The sequence below is a fragment of the Astyanax mexicanus genome, chromosome 1 (genome assembly GCF_023375975.1).
Source record: "Astyanax mexicanus isolate ESR-SI-001 chromosome 1, AstMex3_surface, whole genome shotgun sequence".
NCBI classification, from domain to species: domain Eukaryota; kingdom Metazoa; phylum Chordata; class Actinopteri; order Characiformes; family Acestrorhamphidae; genus Astyanax; species Astyanax mexicanus.
The window spans coordinates 85,254,064-85,270,622 of record NC_064408.1 but is presented as its reverse complement, the minus strand read 5'-3'; the positions used below and the strand labels follow the sequence as shown (position 1 = coordinate 85,270,622).

The following is a 16,559-nucleotide window of genomic DNA, read 5'->3' as shown; positions in this document are numbered from 1 at the left end:
TGTGAGGAATACAACTGTAAAGTGTTCTAATTTTGTAAGTGTCTTTAGAATGGTACATTTCACACCTGAACACTGCTAATGAGTTTGTTTATATCTTAACCATTCACACATTTAACATATTTGAGGCAGGGTCCTAAAATATGGCAAGCACAAATACTACATCACATGTATGTTATTTTCACATCTTAAAGTAACAGTATGTTAATGTTGAGGATTTAGGGATTTAGTGAGCTCTATGGGTAGAATATGTAATTGCATCAAGCATGCGAAATAAATAGATTTTTGTGTTATGGTGTGGCCTTTTTGCCAAATTTGCATGTATTCAATAAATAAGGAAAGTTCATATGAACAGAGATTGAGTGATTGGCTTTCCAAAATGAAAAATTAAAATCTTTTCTGTAGTAACTCATGTACCTCATGTAATAACATGAGGTATAATCAGATATTAAGGAAACATGCTGTGCTAAAGCACCTACAGATCTTGTCAGCAGAGCTTTAGCCAGTATTTTTTATTTGAACTGTGCAGTACATCACTGAAATATCTTTGGCATGTGGCCTCTGAATCTGCTCACTGCCATTCCCCCAGTCCCATTTCCATACTCAGGGTTGTCAGGTATAGACAACCGCTCAAAAACAGTGTGCTGTTGCAATCATGGAAACAGGCGAGCTGGCTATTTTCTCTTGAACAAGTAACCACTGAGCTTCAGTAAGGTTTCAAACCATAGCTGGATAATTTATTAAAACCACTAGTAAAGATGTAAAGATGGGCATTTTGGACATTAAAACGTATATATTCACTGATAAGCTATGGCCCAAGACTCATTATCGCTTGCACCTGTGTGTCAATCTGGAAACCCAAGTGAGCCTTACATCTGTGGGGGGAGCAGATAGGGCTAAAAAAAAACTATTCCCAGTGTTGGACTCCTGTAGACATTTCACACAAAACAAGTGTAAATAGCAATTTATCTGCAGGGGAAAATATGCTCCATATCATTCATTCTAAAGCATGTTTGGAGAAACTGAAAACAATTACTGGATCTCAGAAAGCTCCAGAAGAACTGAGGTGAGCTATTTAACAAAGGTAAGTACTTTTTATCATGTTTTACTACACCCAAAGTAAATTTCACACCGGAGTTCTCCTTTAAGGACTGCTCCTTTAATCATTTTATTTAGCAGAAATCTTGGATATTTGTTGAAATTCACATAATAATAATAATAATAATAATAATAATACAGTGTGTGTTTTTAACAGTTTAGCAGACTTGCAGTTCTTTCATTCTCTTACATTCTTCATGAAAGGATAAAATATCAGCCTTACTGGCTGCCTCCACTAGCTGCACTGTAAAGCTCTGCTAAGCGCCGTAGAGTGATTAAGAGAAGCAACAGACTCAGAGAAGCTGCCAGCGCTGCAGCTGGAGGAACAGACGCAGCTTTCCTCATTCTCGTCTCCAAAAACTTTCAGAGGATGAGCCGCTGCTGGAGCGACCCCGCGCAGGACTGGCTGCTTCCTTTGTTTATTTGTTTGCTTTTTCAAGCCCCTTTCCTAACAAATCCCCCGAGGACGGCGTCGGAGACAAACATACACACTATCTGGGCCAGAATGCGCCACATGAAAAGTGTTCAAGCGCTCAAAAGCCTGCCCGAATTAAACAAAATGATATGAAGGGACAGCGTCCCTGCTTCAGATTACCAAAACCTTTTTCATGTGAGAGAAAAACAGGGGAAAGATAAGCAGTGAGGGAAGCGGCAAAGTTCTCAGAGTACCAGCGACTGCTGTACACGCTATCACAAGCTCCTATATTTAAGAAAAAAAAAATCTAATCCAAGTACAGAATGGAACAGAGATGTCAGCACTGTTTAAACACTGGATGCAGCAAAAGCTTTTAAATCTGCTCTTTTTCTCTCAGTTCTCTTATATTTATTTGATGTGAAAGAACATGATCTAACAAACCAGAAACGTCTTGAGATTTCTTTATTTTATTTGTGTCACAAACATCCTTTTTAATCAGACAAGAGTTCTGAGGAAAGTATTCAAAGTTTAACATACTTTAAACACTGCATACTGGCTTTAGCTTTAACTAGAAACATTATATACTGTATCTGACAAAAGTGAGTACACGCCTCACATTTTTGTGAGAGATGCAGGAGAGAGATTGGAGAAAGTTCCACAAAGATAACTATCACTGCAGTCCTCCACCATTTGGGCCTTTATGACATATTAAAAAAACACAAATACGATTCTCTGGTCTGATGAGATGAAGATTAAACTTTTTGGCATTAATTCTAAATGGTATGTGTGGAGAAAACAGGCCCTGCTCATCACCTGCCCAATACAATACCAACAGTGAAACATGGTGGTGGCAGCATCATGCTATGGGGGTGTTTTTCAGCTGCAGGGAGAGGACAACTGGTTGCACTTAGGGGAAAGATGAATGCGGCCAAGTACAGAGATATCCTGGATGAAAACCTCTTCCAGAGTGCTCTGAACCTCAGATTGGGCCGAAGATTGACGACTTTCCAACAAGACAATGACCCTAAACACAGAGCAAAAATAACAAAGGAGTGGATTCAGAACAGCTCTGTGACCATTCTTGACTGGTCCATCCAGAGCCCTGACCTAAACCCAACAAAGCATCTCTGGAAAGACCTGAAAATGGCTGCCCACCAACGTTTCCGTCCATCCTGATGGAACTGAAGAGAATCTGCAAGGAACAATGGCAGATGATCCTCAAATCCAGGTGTAAAAAACTTGTTGCATGATTCCCAATAAGTCTCATGGCTGCATTGGATTAATGCTTGAATCTACTCAAGACTGAGCATAGGGTCTGAACTCTTATGACCGTGTGATATTTCAGTTTTATTTTTTTTTTACATTTGCAAATATTGGTAATTTTTTTTTTCCTACTGAAAGCTGTGTAACCCCACCCATCCCCATAGGTTTCAATGGCAAAACAGACAACATTCAATCACGTTTTTTTCTAATGTACTGTAATTCTACCTCCTTTATTTAAATGCAACAGCTAGTGTAACTCTGCTTATATTGTCAAATTTTTATATCCCCACAGAATTCGTTTTTATAAACGTTATTCAGCTCTATTCAAAAAAGGTGTGGTTATTGTAAAAGGGCTGGATATGGGCGGGACCAATAATAGACCGTCAGCTCCGCTCCGCTCCGCTCTGCAGTCTGTGACTGTGACGCATCACTCAGGGGCGGAGTTATTTAAATGAGTGGGCTGTCTCTCCACAGTCTTTCTCCCTCCTCTGGTCTCTACTGCGCAGAATCGGGTGTCAGGATCGCCAACATGGCGGAAGATTTTGGCTTCATTTTTATTGAATGAATGGGAACAGAGACACGGCGTCCATCTTTTTTTACAGTCTCTGGTCTGAATACTTTCCATATTCGTTGTATATAAATCTAGAAAAACTAAGATTAAAGGAAACATGACTCCTCAGTATGTATGACCAGTGATATTGCCCACAGGTCGATAGTAAAAATAAATAAATGAACAAATAAATAGTAAATAGGTGGTGATATTGCTCATACTGATGATGACGATGGTAAACAGACTTTGATATACATTTTAATCAGATTTTGCACACATAGAGTAGAGCATCAATACAGTCGCAAAAAGTCCACAGTATGATAACCATGCAACCATAGGCCAGGAAAGCAGTACCACTGCAGCCCTACTCCCAGCTGACACCCTGCTCTGGGGACACATTTTAATCAGATAAATCACAGATAATATATTGGGAACGACAGGGTTAAATGCATCGAAAAATAAACAAGAAGGACCAAATGGCCAAGCCTCAGCTCATTTAAAATCACTCCATCTCAACATCCCCTGTACTTCATCAGCATTACTGTAATGTGTAATGGAATCATTAGGGGCCCAAATGAAGAAGGACAAGTGCATTAGAGCAGCTGCAGGAACAACACATACACACAAGACAAAACAAGCACGCTCCCCAAAGCCCCGTGCACTCAGCCTAAACTACAGCAGCCTCAGCAGCAGCCAGCACTGACCTCAACTATACAACTGCTGCTATAAAGGACATTGTGTTTGATGATGCTTTTATACCACGCTGTCCAATGTATCCTCCTAATGACACGGGGCCACATTCATAAAACGTTCATAGAGTGGTAATTACTCCAAGCCACATACGCAGCACTGTAATTAAGTCCTCTTCATAAAGTCCCTACAGTGGTGACCAGCATGCCTAATAACCTCGGTACAGTCCAAAACAATACACTAACATGCCAGAAGTCATGGGATATGTAAGTCGATCATGAACCTCAGGAAACAAGTTTGGGATCACCCTCACCTGTATAAGTCGTGAGGTGTTACCTTGTGAATAAGGTTTCCCAGCATGCTCATGGCAATGAAATGTAAATTATTGGCATCTGAGCAAAGCCTGTTCACAGTATTCTTTAGCTTTGATGGGAGGAAAAAAGTCATGGAATAGAAACTAGTCCAATGACATTGGCCATGTCACCTTATGCAAATGAGCTAATACACAATAATGACCAGTGTCTGTTTGGATGCAAAAATCGGCACAATACACCAAAGAAAAAAAGAAAATGAGAAATCAGAGCAACAAATTCTAAGAAATGTAGGCCCCTATTTATTTTGTTATTTTTTTGGTCTATCATGTTTTTCACTTTCAGTTTTTTATATTTCAGATTTTTAAGTTTTTATTAGTGCTGTCACATAGCTGTTATATGCTTTGCCATTATTTAATCTAAATTAATCACATTTAATCACTTTCATCAAGGTATTCAAACTGTATAATTGAATTGAATTTTAGCTTTATTTGGAGCAAATGAAGGAAGGAAAAACTGACAGAGAATTAAAAGCTCAATGTACTGAACATCAATTAGTATATATCTGTATATATCTTAGGTCCTTTTTTACAGATGTACTTTAATTTACCCAAAAAATGAAATGCAAATATTCTAAAAAAAAAATTGTCCATTGTCATTATAAAAACAAAAATGGCAGATTAGCCTTTGAGGCTAACAGACAGTTTTATTCCTGAATTCTGTAATCCTGTCTGTGTTTTCATCATAGAAATCATAGGGCCCTAGACATACTGAATTCACTCAAAAGAAGGTATAGGTGTCTAGGTTTAGATATTGTGAAATATATAGTGGAATAGGTAGGGTATGATCAGAGTGAAAACGTATGGCAAAAATATAAAGCATATTTTTTTCCCTTTGATAAAAGGACTGATTCTGCATCCTTACTTTGTACTAGGGGTGCACCATATGGACAAAAATTGTGATAATAATTGTTGGATTTCCAGATATCAATGTGGAACATGATAAATTAGTTTTTTCGTTGCTTGGCTGCATATGTTTTTCCCAGTCTAAGAAGTATTTTGGTGTGAGCTTTTACTGTGGACCTTTACCTCGCTCTACCTCCATCCTAGTTATTTTACATGATCACTGTCTGCAGAGTGTACAGCTCCCTCTACAATAACTCTGCTCTTTTTATTTGTTTATCACAAAATTCACATCATTACAATAATAAAAAATATGAACAATAACACAGCCCTACTTTGTACATACACCTAACTTTGTCACATTTAAATGTGTTAACATTAATCGTTTTTTTCAAACAGATTTCCATCCAATTAATTAATACGCAAGCATTTGATGAAAAGGATAAAGGAAATTGCGAACATTTTCCCTTCCTGCATGTTCCATAGAATCATTACATTAATAAGAGCTACTGATGACTGAAATACTTTCATAAGCTTTAATTTAATTTCTCCTGAACAGAAGTGGCTTTATTTTCACTCTGTGGTCGGCAAACACATACTTTCAAGTCAGCAGATGCCGGAAGAATAGCTGGAATTTTCATCTAGAAGGAATCTAGTAAGGAAACCTTGGATAGTTAATGAATCATTAATGATTTTTTTTTTTAGAAAGCGACAGCTCACAGTTAGAAAGCTATTAAGTGGACTGTATGGGTGAGAATGAGTGAGTAAACATTCCTTTATACTAATGGCTCTATTTAACTCCTGCCAATCCACACTCAGTTTGATGGAGCTCTTATCGCTCCACAACAGATTTCCAAAACTGCTGATCACCAAACCTTTTAAAAGTGAAATCAGAGTCAACTTAAGGTGCAACACAGCCTGACCCTAACTCAAAATCATTAATATATATGAGCATCATGACGACCAGCCCATGACTACACTACTGCCATACGCTGCTACAAGTTTGAAATCAGCTAATAACTCTGAATATCTCCTAGATTAACTGATTACAGGACACGCTGCAGGAACACACTTCAGCTTCAGCTTATGGTGACTCAAACTTAAAAAGTAAATCCCACCAGTAAATCCCACTAGAAAGTGTATATAAAACACCAAGCACAGTACATGAATGACTGTGGAGGTGCAGACAAGAACTTCAAGTATGGTCATAAGACCATAAAAACAGCAAGGCTCTCCTTTTCCATTGTCAAAAGACTGCAAAAAAGTGTCACAAGGCATCCATGCCAACACCAACTACAATGCACCTACACCCACCTCGCTTCCAGATGCACATCATCTCAAGCATTAAACGGGCAATGCCATCTCTATCTCATTCTACCTGGCCCGCACCCACATGGGCAAAATATTAGGGATGCACCAAATATTTGGCAACTGAAAATAAATAAATGAATAAATGAAAATATGTAACAATTTATACAGAACAATTATTAACTTATGGTAGTTCAAGTGTTTCTTTCAGCAGCTGCAGTACTTTACAAGAACATAAAATGGTTCACTCAGTGTCATTAACTCAGTGAGTAATCCAGCTCAGAAAAACATTCAGCTAGCATCGCAGCAAAACTGCTCCAGTCCAGTCAAGAATGGCTGCTGTGTCAGTTAGTATTGTGTTTTTAACCCAGCAATAACAACCGAGGTTAACCCTTTCCTGTCTAAATGCCTAATAAAACTAAAATAAAAGCCCTCTGAAGGGTTTTTAATTGCAACTCCATAACGTTTCATAAAAATCTGCAATAATTGTGCAGCATTGAACCACTTTACACTGTACTGTGTCTACTGAGATATAAAAAACGTTATAAATAGTATTTTTGTCCCTACATGAGCTCACAGACATCTTGTGCTAAGCGACATCACCCTTTGGAGTGATGAGGGGAAGAGCTCCCATCTACCCATCCAGAGAGTGAGCAGGGCCAATTGTGCTCTCTCAGGGCTCCGGCAGCTGATGGCAAGCTACATGAACAGGATATGAAGCAACGATCTCCTGATCATAGTGACAGCGCTTAGCCCACTTGACCACTCAGAACCTTAAGCAAGTCAAACATACATATGGGCTATTAATTAATGCAATGCTGGAAAAAGTGGGAAAAAAATTATTTGGTATTCAGCCTTCAGTCAAATGTTTTTTATGTCTGGTTTTGGTCAAAGTGATTTGTTACATCAATATAAATCTGTTAGAATGATGTTTATAGACTTATTTTCAGCTTTTAATACAATCATCCCTCAGCATCTGATAGGAAAACTGAGCCTGCCGGGTCTGAACACGTCCCTCTGTCACAGGATCCTGCACATCCTGACAGGGAAACTTCAGCCAGTCGGGATCATGGACAGCATTTCCAGCACCCCCAGGGCGGTCCACTCTGCTGACTCACGACCGTGCTGCAAACTACAGCTCCAATCACATCATCAAGTTTGCTGATGACATGGAATGAGGAGTCAGCATATTGAGAGGAGGGGCAGTGGCTAATGGACTGATGCAGATTCAACAACCTGTCTGAGAATGTGGACAAACTCAAGAGATGGTTTCTGACATCAGGAGAATATGAGGTGATCCTCCCCACTGAATAATAACAATGCTCAATGATATCAGAATTAAATCGGTATTGAACAAAACTGCTTTTATAGAATCATCTGCATCGGGCAGCTGCATTGATTTCGCTGATTCTTGCTGACGTATTTATTGTACTCTGGAAAAGGACCAACCTTTATTTAAAGGTCACTTATATTTCTTTTTTTTTTTAGTTTCAATACATTGAATATTTTATTTAACCTGTTAATTTAAAAAGGAAAGTTTTAATCCTGTGACCAGTCTATGTGTTACACCTCAGCCCTTGTTTGTCGTGTTTCTTTTTTTCTTGATTCTTTATGTTCCTGTCTTGTGTTCTTGCTTGTCTTACTTTGCATTGAGTTCTGTAGCACAGAACTCTCTTGCCTACAACCAAGCCCCACCCTGTCTTTAGTGTTTCCACCTGTTTGTCATTTGTAACCCCACCCCCTCGTTATCTCCCCCAGGTGTTCCTTGTTTGTGTCTGTGTTTGTATATATATATATATACTCCTTTGTTTCCTTTGTTCTCTGTAGTGCTTTTTGTCCCCACAGTTGTGCTTTGTTTGTTCCAGCTAAAATAAAGTTATCTTTTTTTGTTGTTTGTTTGACTTGATTTGTTAGTCCTTGTTAGTTTTTTTCACTCAGTATGGCCGCTTACAAAACCAACTTGCATTTGTGTCCTGTCTTAAACTCTAAATTACTACGCTATGTAGTTTATATTTCTAACTGGTGGGCAATGGTGGCTGTAAAAAAAAATTGTGAGCACTGCAATGGTGTTTTTGCCTATTTTTTTCATCCGGCGAGTTCTACCAGCTCTCATATGTGTCACACAACGAGTGAAGACCCTGTGCAAGTTTCAGTTTTCTCCCATTTTCTTCGCAGTTTTATCACACTGATTGCCAAAGCCAAGCAATTTTCATCTCCACAAGAGATATGCTAAGAATTTAAATAGTTAGAGCACAAGGTTATTGATCATAAGGTTATACCCATGTTTGCTAATCGTCTGCTGTAGCTTTTCTACTAAACAGTACTACAGTACTAAAATGTACTGTTGAAACTGTAAATATAACAAATCTTCTTCAAAGTCCCATACATTAAATGTGAAAACTGTTAATTTACTAAAGAGATAAAAAAATAAATAAATCAAACATAAAGGGGCGGTGTGCCGAAAAGGTTTTAGACAGACTGTGGTTCATTTTATGTTGTGTTTAAACCCTGACCACTAGATAGCAATAGTGTACTCTGTTGTGAGATCACACTGTTATGACTGCATAAAAAGTGAACTTTACTGTTATTCTGATTTTATAAATATGATTTGATTTTTTATACTAATTTTTCTAAAATTTTATTTAATCAATTGTCACAATATAACGCAATACTTTGAATCACATTATTTAGAAAATCAACAAAACCTTATCTGAACAGGGGTGTCCAAACTTTTGCCATATCTGTATAAGCACTAAAAATAACAGTTTGTTTATGCTCTGTCAGAATTTTTGGACTCATTTCACAAAAGGAACAGCAGTGCACAGGCTGCAGATAAGATCAAGCAAAAACGTGTGTGAAGAAAAGACTTTGCAATGCTGTGCAACATCACATCTGACCCAGAACACCACAGAGAAGAAAGAAACTTTGAAAATCACAAAAAAACACACCTTGTTGGAGGAAAAATGCTCACACAGTGAGCGCATGAACATTAATCAGACCCAGATTCTTGATTCCTATCTGTATCATGTTTTATCCAGAAGAAATGGTTATTGTAGTGTTATTGTATGTTGAATCAAAATCAGGGTCTGTTTTATTAAGCTGGATTTATTATACATAAAGGGCATTCATAAAATGCTCAAAAGGAACAGCTTGGCCATGTATGCTAACATGTGCTAATGACTAATAATGAATGGAATCTATGAGACACCAATTAACATTATTGTTTAAAATGGTACAAATTAAAAGCTGGTGGTATGATTCTAAAATTGACTTTTACGTTTAGCAATCAGCACAGAAACATCATTTTTTTTTATTTGATGAAACACATTTATAAACCACAGAACAACCCTATCTGATGCTGCCTTCAAATCATGTTGGAAATATAGTTTTTACGAGATGAGTGCACATGACTATACACCAGAGTGGGAATTTTCAATGAGCCCTGACTTTACAAATTGGGGACGTTTCAGTAAAAAACCTCAGCTGATTTCACAGCAACTGTGAAAAACTACTGGTAATAATAGAAAGAATAAGAATAAGAATATCGGTTGCATACTGTTCATATTTTACTCTTTATTAGTTTGTATTTTTGCAAATACACTAGCTCTCTGTTAGAAAAAAATAGAACTAAATAGAAAAGGCATAATTTCCAAGGTTATGGTTAGGGTTACAAAATATCGATATTGCTATATATCGTATCATTTTTGTTTACAATACATTATCGATATGTGTCATCAAATATCTATATATTTATTGAAACATAGGCGCTCTAAACTTCCTAAGACTTTGACATACTAAAGTTATTGCTTCATTTCTCCACTGGTTGTCAAATTCTGTAAAACTGACACTAATAAATCCATAATTCCTGGTATTTGCTTATTTGGGGGTATTTTATCCTCTTCAGTAACTCAAGTATTATAAAGAATTGCAGAATCACAGTATCATGATACTGTTATTGTGGGCAACATATTGTGATAATAAAGTATTGTGAGATGCCCTGTGATTCACATCACCAAACCCATTGGAAAACCTCATACTTACAAGGTCCAAAGTTGTAAGTAAGAAGTTATCAGGTAGATTTAAAGACAGCAGGAACTTTGGAGGTATGGTCCTAATATTAGGCCTGTCACAGTAACTAATTGTTTTTGAACATAATATTGTCTCAGAAATATTTGCAATAAATTATTACTGCGATAATATAATTATTATATATAATTGTGCTTTTAGGACTATTTAATGCCACTCTACATAATTATAATGCATGAGGGAAATTAGGCATAATAATGCATTTACAAATTTTGAGAGAAAATAACTTTTATTAATGGAATAATGTTTAAAGAAGTTTAAATATCCTACTTAAAAAGGCAAAATAAAAGTGAACTACTGTCTTTAAACAAAGTTGACATAACAGCGCATTTACTTTACTGGCTTTACTAAGTAAACAAACAATATTGAGTTCAGCAAAATGCCAGCAAAACAATAAGGCTTCTCTTATATACTAATACGTTCTTGACTGACACCCCTCTGTCTAAGACAGACAATTAAACACAACACAGTGCGTGTACAGAAATGAGTGAAACAGGCTGCTTTACTGCTGTTTTCTCATGCAGGAGGACAAAGAATCCATGGAATGGATAGATAAAAAGGCAGAGTAAGGCACATGAGACTCGTGACTGAAGAGGCTACTGCTTACTGTCCAGTTTAGTCCACAAAAATACTGGGGAGAAAGAAATACTGTAAAGCATTGTTATTCACAGTGCATAGTTTGTATTTTGTTTACCCACAAGAGCAATATTAGCCTGATTAGAAAAAAAAAACATGGATTTACGCATCGCTAGCTGCAGAAAAAACAGGCCACTTTTCTAAATTTCTTATTTAGAAAGGCATATGCAAAGAAGTCAGGGAACATCCAACGACAGACAAAGCAAACCCCTGGAATTATATGATCTAATCTAATCTAGAGTTATAGACAAACACAATCTATCCAAACTAATACAAAACATTTATACTGCTCATGGCTTGTCTTAAGGCCCAATCCCATTTCTCTTTTGTGTCCCTACCCCTTGTTTTCCAGTGCAACCTTTCCGTTTGGAAAAAAGTTACAAGAGGAATTAAGAATTGGGAACATTCATGCATCTGATATAGATATAACTATAGCAGTAAAGTTCTTAAGTAATCTAGCTGATGCATAACTAGTTAACTTCTGAACAGATTTCGCTCATTCAAACATCCCGAAAATGTTTTTAAAAAGCTCTGTTTTAACGCTCTACATCAGGGGTCGGCAAGGGGCCGGTAGTGTTGGCTGCGGGCCAGATATTTTCCAAGCCAATACGTGGCATTTCCCAAAAAAAATCTTTTTTGGGAAATGAAGCAGGTAAACCCAGGAAGAAAGGAGAAATAAATAAATAAACACACCGCTTCTCACGCGAGGATCGACCTGTGTCATCAGGATCGCTGTCTGATATATTACCGCTGCCCCGGCAAGTAAACTGAGTTACAGGTGGGAAAAAAAACGCTTTATAATGAGAAAGGGAGCCCGAGAACAGGTGAAAAAATGAGAAAGCGGAGACTAAAATCACAGTTCATTACAGTTTAAACAACCTCACAGGCCAGACGTTTCTCGCTTGCTTGCACCTATTGTTGACCTATGCTCTACATACTAAAAAATGTTGGGTTTAAATCAGGTTTGGGCTCAAAATGACAGTTTATGGGGTCAGAATGGGCTCGGGCAGAACGTGCACAGGTTTGGGCCTGGTTGGGCTGGATTTTTTGGGCCTGATCTAATCTCAATATTAAACCACCTGTAGCTGCAAAAAGGTTCGTGCAACACTGAAGAGAATTTTTGGACAATTCCTTTCTGCAACTGTATTTCAGTTGATCAGTATTTTTGGGATGTCTTCTGTACCTTCTTCAGGTCAAGCCACAGCATCTCCACAGGGTAAAGGTCAGGACTCTAACCTGGCTATTCCAAAAGACAAATATTATTTTCAACTATAAATATAAGAACATTATTTTGATATATGTTGATATCTGTAAGTAAGCTAGTCATGATAATTACATTAACGTTCTTTAAAAATCAATTGTTTTATTTATTTAGAACATTTAAACTTTTTTATATCGTCAATGTTCACTGAAAAACAGCAACTTTAAGGGAGAAAGATAAAACCTTCTTAACTTTTAGTGGAATTCAACGAAAAAAAGGGGTTACATTGAATCAATATTACATTTAAAACGCAGAAGACACAGAGTTTTACTGATTTTGTACAGTGTATCCCTTGTTTCAATAACCACCACTGTGAAAAAAAAGTTCCACAATGTGTAATATCAGACTAAAACCCACTATCAATAACTGCAGTAACCAGACATAAAATTGTCTTTAGCTACGCAAATCTCAAATTCTGATTCAGATACAAATACAATATCATCCCAGTGCTAGACCATTTATACAAAGGATGGGTTGTACATACTGAATATTTAAAGTTTATGCAACTCTACTACATTACAACCTTTAATGTACAGCCTGCAGTGAAGTGTAGCACTTTCCTACATGTCCAAAATGATAAACATTCTTATAGGAAACTTCCAACAGAAATACCAACAGCATTCCTATATATCTAGTTCTAAGATACAGTTTTAGGGCACAGATATAGCTATATAATTACATACATAATCCTACATAGCTGCTTATTTTAAAACAACCAGTAATTAAGACTCTTCATGAATGGCCCTCACCTATAGACCAGTAATTGTCAATCTTGGTAATGGAGTACCACTGCTGTCCTGCTGGTTCACTCCAGTTATTGACTTTCTACATTACTGGTCACATCTCAATAATTGCATTAAACAGGCATAAAATATTTTTTGTTAACGTAAAGCTCAAACAATTATGAGTTGGAGTACTGAACATTCAGTCATAATTCTGTATCACAAAGAGATAGTTGTTAAAGTTAGTAATTAGTCAGTTAAAGTGTAGCACCTGAGTCTTCAGTAAGATACTTACAGGATAGTTTGTAGAAATTCCCAAAGTGTTTCTATCATTATTTCTCAAAATAGATATAATTACACAATAAGAAAACATATTGAGTGGCCCTTAGCTATAGACCAATGGCTTTCAATCATACAGTACCACTGCTGTCCTGCTGGTTTCAGTGTTTTCCTGCTGTAACACACCCAGTTAGTCTCAGCATGTGCTCTCCAGTTTATATAGTTCATCAGTTGGACCTGTAGGACACTGATACTCAGCACCAGGACTGAGAAAAGCATTACTATATAGAGAGACTAACAGCTTGCACCACTGACAATAACACAACAACAGCACTCAATACAAATCCATTCAGCCCAGACTCTGATCCTGGCCATGATAGAGCTCTAGTGCTCCCCTGCAGTAAAACTCTCTCTCACGTGTGAGAAAATCAGAGTTTCTACAAATGACTTTTTTATACCAGTCCACCATTCAGAATGACTGTAATCACTCTGAACACTCTAGACAGGCACAAAATAGTTAATGCAAGACTCAAATGAAATCTTATGTTTTAAAGAATTACAAAAAGATAACATTCTATTTGTTTGTGCAACTATACTATTCTCTTGTCATCAATAAAGGTTATAGTAATATCCAGCCTGCAGTGAAGTGTAGCACCTGCCGGAGTCTACAGTAAGATACTTCTAGGAAACTTTGTTAAAGTTCCAACAGTGTCCCTATCATTATTTTTAAGAATACATATGATTACACAATAAAAACAGAATTCTGCAAAAAATCTTCTTTTTATAGGAAATTAATTATGTAGAAATTCCAATAATTTCACAATCATTATTTATTTTTAATACATATAATTACACGATAAAACAGAATTCTGCGAAGACCTCCTTCTTTATTGGAAACCTTGTAAAAATTCCAACAGTCTTTGGATCATTATTTCTCATAATACATTTATTTACATAATAAAAACAGAATTCTGCAAAGATTTTCTTATTTAAATGAAACTTCCAACAACTTTAATCTTTATTTTCATAATGCATATAATTATACAATAAAAACAGAAATCTGCAAAGATCTTCTTCTTCATAAGAAACTTTATAGACATTCCAACAGTTTTCCAGACATTATTTCATACATAAAAAGCAGAATTCTGCAAAGATGCACTCATGCCATCTATTTTTATCTCTACAGGACATCATCATTCCACTAAAACAACACAGCTAACAGGCTATCCATGAGTGTCCCTTAGCTATAGACCAGTGGTTCTGAATCCTGGTCCTCAGTTCTGGAGTACCACTGCTGTCCAACTGGTTTTAGTGTTTTCCTGCTGTAACACACCCAGTTAGTCTCAGCATGTGCTCTCCAGTTCATATAGTTCATATCAGTTGGACCTGTAGGACACTGATACTCAGCACCAGGACTGAGAAGCACTACTATATACACAGACTAACAGCTTGCACCACTGACAATAACACAACAACAGCACTCAATACAAATCCATTCAGCCCAGACTCTGATCCTGGCCATGTTAGAGCTCTAGTGCTCCCCTGCAGTAAAACTCACCACGAATGGAAGTGGATGTGAGCGGAACTCACCTGGATAAACGGTGAACACACGCAGACAAAGGCCGGTGCTGATCAGCATCAGAGTCATGCGTGCATGTGCAGAGCGCTGGACCAGCCTGGCGTGGTGCAGACAGACAGCGCGTGTGCTAGTGTATCAGTGTGCGCGTGTCAGAGAAAGAGAGAGAGTGAAGTCAGTAGTGTGAGACACACACAAGAACCACGCCGCTGCGTAAACACGGTAGGCTGTGTGTGTGTGGTATATTTATATTAGTGTGTGTGTGTGCATAAGCGCGTGCGTGTGTGTGTGTGTGTGACAGCGTGTGTATCATGCATGAGCTGCTGCTGGTAGGCAGGGCAGACCGGCCACTGCTTTCAGTGACGTTTGTGCTCAATACACCCCCAAAAAAACCCACAGCGTATAAAAGCACGTACCTTATGCCCGCATGTAAACACGTCTCGCGCTGGCTCGCTCCGGATGTGACAGGCGCGAGCCCCTGTATCCATGAAACCAGCGTGTGCCGTGTTTGTGTGTGCCTGTGTGTGTGTGCGTGTGCGCGCGCGAGCTTGGTCCTGCTGCTGCTGCCTGCATGGAGACCCGAGAAGCGGTGGAGTCAGCCCCTCTCTCCACCCGCCTTCCGCCAAACCGCACCCTCAGCGCGCGGATTGGATGTGAGGCCTGGAGTTCTGAGCTGCGATTGGCTGTTAGGCTCCGGGCTTCTGCGCTTTGATTGGGTAATAGTTCGTGCCCTGGGGCCGGTTGCGCCAGTTGTGCGTAAATTTAAACGTAGGCTAGTTGTTATTATCACCGTATTTTTCGCATTATAAGGCGTTATTTAAAGTCCTTTAATTTCCACAAAAATCGACAGTGCGCCTTATAATCTGATGCGCTTTATGAATTTTAGCAGTCAGGTTGTAAGAAGCAGTAAAGCCACTCCGCTAAAGTACAGTTTTAGTTTAGTTCTTCAACACAGATACTGGAGTAGCATTAGCATTAGCTGCTAACCGCAGTGCTAAGCGCTAGCTATTTCACAGTTCATAGCAGAGTATATAGGACTGTAGCCTTCTGCTAACCCCAGCTAGCACTGCTAGAGCAGCATTAGCATTAGCCTTTAATTGCACTTTCACTGTTCAGAGGTGAGTATTATGGGACTGTAGCCCGCTACTAGCACTGCTGGAGCAGCATTAGCATTACCCGCTAACCGTGCTAAGCGCTAGCTCTTTAGCCGTTCAGACGTGAGAATATCGGACTGTAGTTTGCGTGTTTATTGTGTTAAAACAAGCTAAGTGGGACGAACTGCTAGCTAATGGCACACTGGGTTACCGGAACACTCATGGTTCCTCAGTGTAGCGCTGTTGGGTGGCATTTACAACCCAAATAAACAATGATCATTTTTGTTTACCCCCGCCCTAGCAGCGAGCCCTGCTAAATTAGAAAGGGAAACATGGTGACACCCCTGTTCTTTACTATTGTTGCTTAAAAT

General features: G+C 38.2%; 1 protein-coding gene across 3 annotated transcripts in view; it reads right to left on the bottom strand.

Moving 5' to 3' along the window:
• fut8b (fucosyltransferase 8b (alpha (1,6) fucosyltransferase)) overlaps positions 1 to 15,662 on the bottom strand; it is a 241,257-nt gene extending 225,595 nt beyond the window's left edge. For 2 of the 3 annotated variants that reach the window (XM_022684459.2, XM_022684479.2), the window contains exon 1: positions 15,511 to 15,662. The gene's annotated coding sequence lies outside the window, so the exon portion shown is untranslated. Of the gene's footprint in view, positions 1 to 15,108; positions 15,476 to 15,510 lie in introns of those variants that run through there. The other variant, XM_022684488.2, reaches the window with a different exon arrangement.
• Between the last annotated feature and the right edge of the window lie 897 nt (positions 15,663 to 16,559).